We start from the raw sequence: 7,070 nt of genomic DNA, 5'->3' as shown, positions 1-7,070 counted from the left end.
AGCACGTTCCTCACGTTGACTGGTTCCCATTCCAAGAGGCCCCAGGTTTTCCAGTAATTTCCTGTCACTTCCTCAGAGTTGCTTACCCTTCTGCAGTCTCTTCTTGGAGAGGAGTATCCTGGACTGAATTTGCTCCTTTTCATATTCTGTAAAAAGCCTGAGCCACTGACAACGCTGATCACAGCAGCGTTATTCAAAACTTTTCTTGACCAGGCTGTTCTCTGACTCCCAGAGTACAACTGGCACAGATAGGCAGCTGCTGTGGGATTTCCATCCCAGTTCTGTACAGGCACAACTAAGCACCCCCTGCACAGCCCCTGGGTCCCAGCAGTGCCCCAGCCAGCAGCTGCCTCTTGCCCAGGAGCATGCTGAAGGGCCTGCCTGGCAGCATTGGCAGCTTGCTGCCAGTTGTCTCCTTTCCCCAAGTCCCTTGGCTGTCATGCTGCAGAGACCAGACAGGATTCCTGTCAAGAAGGGAGTTAGTACAGCCTGGGGCTAGTTCCTGGGAGCCCCAAGATGCCAAGGAAGTAGGGCTCCTAGGAGCAGGCTGCATAAGAAAGAAGGTGCTTGTCTGGTTTTCTGTGCAGCTGTGAGGCCTTTTAAATGTCAAGAGCCTGTAGGCATGAGGGACGTTCATGTTGCAAGCTTACAATCGTAAGAAAAGGTCAGTGAAGGAAGTGTTTCAGACAGTACATAGATTCGTCCATGTGTGGCACTATCCACTGAGTAATAGCCAGGTCACATGTGAATCTGCAGGTCATGCCAGTGGCCCTGAGCAAGCATGCCAAGAGGTGTGCAGGGGTGGTTAAGGACAGAGGGAAATCTAGAGAGGATCCCACAGGTTATACTGTCCCTATCTGTGTGCATAAGGGGCTCTTGGGGGCGGTTTATTTTCAAGAGGTGTGTGCCCTGGCTTGGTGGCAGGCTGATGCTGCAGCTCTGTCAGTGATCACCCACTTGTGCCAAGGGTAGTATTCCATGAGAGCAGACAAGCCCTGGAAGAGGGAGTCAGAGGGGGTGAGGAATCTCCTTTGGCAACACTGAAAGTTCATCTGGACAAGACCCTGAGCAACATGTTGTGAGAGATAAAAAAAAAGGCCTGTGAGACCAAGAAAAACAGCCTGAGAAAGAGATAAAAGTTGAGGCCCCCCCAAGATAAGGAATGCCTCAAACACTCGCAAAAAATGAAACTATGGTCACGGGGTGGATGGTGTGGAGGCTGAGGCTGATAAGGCTGCCCGAATAACACAGGATGCAGCTGGAGGAGGGAGCCCTGTGGAGATGGGATGGCTCTGCTCCGGGCTACCTGGTCGAGTTTCAAGGGCCGTCTGTCTGGTGAATAACCTTTGCTTCATTATCCATGAAATGCATATTGAAGTTAACACCCCGAATATGCTAACAAAGACTAACAAGACCATGCTAATTACATCATCCCATGAAACCCCTTACCACTCCCCATACGTATGGGGAGTATGTGGGAGGTATGTGGGTCAACCTAGGGGACAGACCCAAGGAAAGTGGGTATAACTCAAGGGGGAGGAAAGAGGGGGGGGCGGTGCTGTAGAGTGCAGTGAAGCGAAGACAGATGCCTCCTGGAACCCTCACTGGTGGGATTGATGCAGAGACACAGACCAGTGATCTCTATTCCTCTATTCCCTCTATCTCTCTCCTTTTCTTTTTCCCCTTTTTCCTTCTTTTTCCTTCACTACCATTAAGAATTGAAAGGCATACTGTATTGCCTGCCACAACTCATTATATACTTAGGTAGTTATCATGTGTCCAATTAGTAGAAATTAGTAAGTGTTTGGACTTTGAGACTTGTCTCAGCGTTGTCCGCTCTGTTGGGGATTTGCGAATCTGAGTCGCTGGTCTCCCTCATCTGAGAGGGAGGTAACACATGTCCTAACTTTGGTGTAAGCCCTGCTTTGAGTAGGGAGCTAGACTAAAGACCTCCAGAGATCTCTCCCAACCCAAATTCTCTATGTTGCTCTGATTGTGACAGTGAGGATCAAATGCCTTGGTGACCTTGTTGTGGGGGTGAAAGACCTTATAGTGCAGATGTTTCCATCGCTCTGGAGGCCTTCAGGTGGAGCTACCAGTAATGAAAGCATTGTCCAAATATTGTTGGAGAGGTCACTGCTGATGGTGGGGGGATTCTTTTCTTTGATGATGGCAACAGCAGAGATGAGCTTGTACAAAGCTGCATTACCTGAATCCCTAATGCATATGATGAACAAAGAAAGAGCCAGCACAGATCCCCAAATGAGCTGTTAGTGATGGCAGACACATTTCTGAGCAAAAGGAGGTGCTGTTTACAGTGGCTAACACTGTGGCCAGGAGTCACCCAGCACTTGGGGCATTTTCCATGCTGGGCTGCCTGGCACAGCAGCCCTTACCTCCTGCATACTGGAGCTCTTACCTCAGTATCAGCCAGCTAGTAACGGTGAGTGACCAGCTTCCCTATTTTCTTCACTCATGGCAATCAGCCCATTTCCTTGACAGCTGATAGTTATCTGCAGGAATTTGGCTTTGCAGATCTTAAAGAACAATCCAGGAAGTCTGAGGATCTGTGTTGAAGAAAACTTCAGCATAAGTGCTTAATAGCCTGTCATAAGATCACAGCATAAAAACTAAAATGACCTGCGCTAGAAGACTGAATGTTCTGACCACAGTTATGAGTAACAGATATTTATAGGAGAACCGTAAGAAAGCGTAAAAATGAGGGTCATCTAATGGTTTTAGCCCTAAGCACAACAGGAAGTACAACCACAATCACATGGTAAGGCATTTCCATGGCAACTGATAAGATTTTCCATTAAGCTGGAATTAATTTCAGGCTATCATCTGCCTAAGAACACAGAAAACATAAGGATGCAGCAAGATAGCTAATGCCATAAGTACAAAAAGGAAATGCCTGAACTGTGGGTATGATGGGAGTGGGAAGGAGCAAGAGCAGGACTTGGTGTAAGAAAACACTGTCCCAGTGTGTTGTGTCACAGGCAGGAGATGCTCCCTGCCCTCCATTACCACTGGATCTCACTACGTGGGTTTCCCTGCAGTGGACTGGGTAACTAATGCAGGTGCAAGAAGTCTGCATCACTTCTCTTGCCCTGGCCCCATAACTGCATCTCTGGTCTCTCCTAGCTTAGGAACAAAAAGTATTGCTTGATGATCTTCCAGCATGATTGAAACTGCCAAGGGTCTCCAGGCCTGCCCTGCTCCCTGGATGGGGGCGGTGGGAGAGGGCTTGGTGTTAGCACACTCAATTCCCGACTCCCGGGCCCTGAAGGAGCTGCTGGCCCTTGCTGCACCCTAGCACAAGCATCCTCAATGCCACGATACTTAGATTCTGCTGCAAGTCCTTGCCAGGAAACTTCACCCCAAACCACTCACAGCCTCCTGCACCCTAATAGATCCTCTTGTTGCTGTAACCGTAAGCTGCAGATGAGGTGGCAGCGAGGCAGCCCCAAGGGAAGGTTGAACTGTGCCAACAGCATTCCCCCTGTCAATTTATGAGCTGTGGAGAAGTGTTACTGCTTGATAGCTGGATCTGTTCGTTTCCCACCGCTGAAAACTACAGTGATGAGGCCTTATGTCCACTTCTTCTGTTCCTCCTTGAGGAACGAGTGGCATTGAATAGATCTGTCAGTCCAGCTGGCCCAAAGTCTTGGGGAACATGAGAGAAGAGCTGCCCTCACCAGTGATTTGTTGTGATTAACTAGCTTCTAGGAGAGTTATATTAACTTGCATCTAGGTGGGTTATATTCGTGATCTCCCAGCGCACAGCGATAATGGTCACTGGTTCATCATATCGACTAACCCCATTTACCTTCCCAGCTATCTAGACAGGTTATCACCCTGGTTATGAGGCAGGTGTGAGGTGCCAGCATCAGCCCTCATGAGCATGTTGCACCTACAGCAGCTCCCAGCACTTAGGAAGTGCTCAATTTGCATGACTGGGGTGAGTGGTGTCAGGCTAGCTCAGTGTCCAGACACCTGGGGTGGGGAGGAGTCAGTGATGGTGCTTTGGCTCAGCCCAGATCCCCCTTCTCTCAGCGACTTTCACTCAGTAGCTACAACGTATGGCACAGCTCCAGCAACCTCTATCAAAAGCGTGTTCTGCAGCTTTTAATCTAAGCAAAATAAGGAGAGGAGCATAGTCACAGCTAAGGGAAATTATTCTTACCTGTATGAGGAATGGCTTCAAGTGGAGCACTCCACTGAGTGAACATGGGTTCCCCCTTCCTTTCTTCCCCAAACCAACTTATTTGTGAAGATCCCAGTAGTGAACAGATACTGCACTTTCTGTCCCTTTTCCTCTGCAAGTGTCAACCCAAGTATGAACAAGATGCTGTGTGATGGGACACTCTTCTCATGTCAGAACCATCTGCAGTGGCTATTAACGATTTGCAGACAGGTATGAAGAAACATATTGAGAAAGGATGGTGTGTATTTCCTGTTCCAGAGCTAGAGGAAAACAAACATCACCAACCTTCTGAATGTTTCCTTGCAGTCAAGGGCCTCTGGAGATGTGTGCACAAATAGCAAACCTGTTATCTCTGAGATAGGGTTAAGGAGAAATGCAGCTTAGAGCAGACAGCATCAGAAAGATGAGGTTTCCTGACACCTTACCTACCCTGATCCAACTACTATGACTGAAGTTAGTATCAAAATTCTCACCATCTTCCACGAGTCTCATAGTTTTTTATATCCATTTTCCCCCCAGATGTACTGAGGAAAGACTCCACATGCATTCATGCCTGCTGTGCAGACAAGGAAATACTGCATCTCTACATTTAAAGGGATTTCTCTTGTCTCACAGGGCTGGGAGTCTGAGACATACAAAAGGGTGAAGCCATAGGTGCCATTATTTGTATAGAAATAGTTTAAAACTGAGGAGGACACACGCCTTTGACACCTGGTAGTTTCAAAAGAAGTGGAAGGAAACATGAAACATCCTGCTTTTACAAACCCTTTTCCAGTAACTCTGAAGAAAACCTTTATACTTTTACGGGCTTGCAAAGGCACTTACCTTCATTCCTAGTTTTCCTGTTTTCCTTGGAGGTAAAACAGATTTATGTGTGAAAGGACAACCCGCACTTGACAGAGGGAAGCCATCTGCCACTTCTTGTTTTCACTGGTCCTGCGCAGCTAATGCCAGAGTCTCTGCCTTCTCTTGTATTTTCAAACTCAGTAAAAACACAAAGGCTTGAAGAGCAGAGTAAGTGACACATTTTAAATGCTTCTTCACAGGCTTATTTGTTTCAGTGTTTTCTCATGATTAAAGCAGGGTATCTGCTGAAATAGCAAAGAAATAGTGCACAGAGCAAATGAAAATGCTGGAAAATCTAGGGTCAAGCAAGTTAATCTGAGTGTTAAGAATGTCCATGGTACAGCCAAGAAGATCTGTCTGGTAGCTGTTCCAAAGTCAGTATCTTCATTCAAGGACTTTGCTCTCCCATCCTACAAATTCTTCTCAGCGATGGCCGGATTCCCATTGGACCTGATGGGAACAAGCTCTGACACTTACGAAAGTGATTTCCCAGTACATGGGAACCATCTTTCTGAACTCAGTAGAGGCTAAATTAGTGTAGCTAACAGAGAATCACAGAATCATTTGTGTTGGAAAAGGCCCTTAAGATGCAAAGCTTGCCAAGCCCACCACTAAACCATGTCCCTAAGCATCACATCTACACATCTTTTAAATACCTTTATGCATGGTGACTCAACCACTCCCGTGGGTAGCCTGTTCCAACCCTTTTGGTAAGGAAATGTTTCCTAATATCCAATTTAAACCCTCCCCTGGCACATCTCGAGGCTGTTTCCTCTTGTCCTATTGCTTGTTACCAGGGAAAAGAGACCAGCACCCAGCCCACTACAACCTCCTTTCAGGTAGTTGTAGAGAGTGATAAGGTTTCCCCTGAACATCCTTTTCTCCCGGCTAAACACCCCCAGTTCCCTTGTTGTGACCCAAGTGCAAGACCTGTCACTAAGCCCTGTTGAACCTCGTACAGTTGGCCGTGGCCGATCAATCCTGCCTATCCAGATCCCTCTGTAGAGCCTTCCTACCCTCAAGCAGATCAACACTCCTGCCCAACATGACGTTGTCTGTAAATTTACTGAGGGTGCACTCGATCCCCCCATCCAGATCATGAATAAAAATATCAAAGATATTCTGAGGTTCATGGTTAATGGGCTGTACTTTTTCTAGTGCCGTGGAGTACCACAGGGGTCTGTCCTGAGGTCTCGCCCGTTAAACATCTTTATCAGTGACCTGGAGGAGGTGACAGAATGAACTCTCACCAAGTTTGCAGGTTACTGCAAATTGAGAGGACCAGGAAATTTGTTTGCAGGCAGGGCTGCCACCTGCTAAGGCTGAAGGAATCAGCCAAAAGGAACTGTATGAAATTCAACAGGGCCCAATGCAAAGTCATGCCCCTGGGAAAGTAGAACACCTTGCAAGGATATAGGCTGAGGATCGACTAACTGGAGATCAGATCTGGGACAAAGAATCTGAGGATCTGACAGGTTGCACAGTTTCCATCCTTGGAGATTTTCTAACACCCAGCTGGACAAAACCCTGAGCAACCTGCTCTGACCTCAGAACTGATGTTGCTTTGAGCAGGAGGTTGGACTAGAGACCTCCTGAAGTCTCTTCCCACGTGAGTTCTCCTGTGATGTCATGGAAGACTTTATTATAGAGAAGTCCCATTGGAATCAGTACACAGATGCTTTGTTTGCTGGGGCCCAGAGATCCAATCCAGGCAAAATCCCCATGAATGTTAGAGGTATGTCATCCTGTACACCCTTTAGGATCAAACCTGTAGGTTTTGAGGTTCTTTTCACATGTTTCGGGCATACCAAGAGGTTGGCACAGTGTTGTCATCTGACATGATGTACTGGGCCTGGCTAGGATAGAGTTAATTTTCTTCTTAGCAGCTTATACACTGCTGTATTTTAGATTCCTAACCAAAACAAAACCAGTGCTGATAACACATTAATATTCTAGCTTTTGCTGAACAATGTTTGCACAGCATCAGGACTTTTTCTGTTCCTCAGGTCCCGCCTCT

Source organism: Athene cunicularia (genome assembly GCF_003259725.1).
Source record: "Athene cunicularia isolate RWA chromosome 5 unlocalized genomic scaffold, athCun1 chr5_part1, whole genome shotgun sequence".
NCBI classification, from domain to species: Eukaryota; Metazoa; Chordata; class Aves; order Strigiformes; family Strigidae; genus Athene; species Athene cunicularia.
This window is presented reverse-complemented; position numbering follows the sequence as displayed.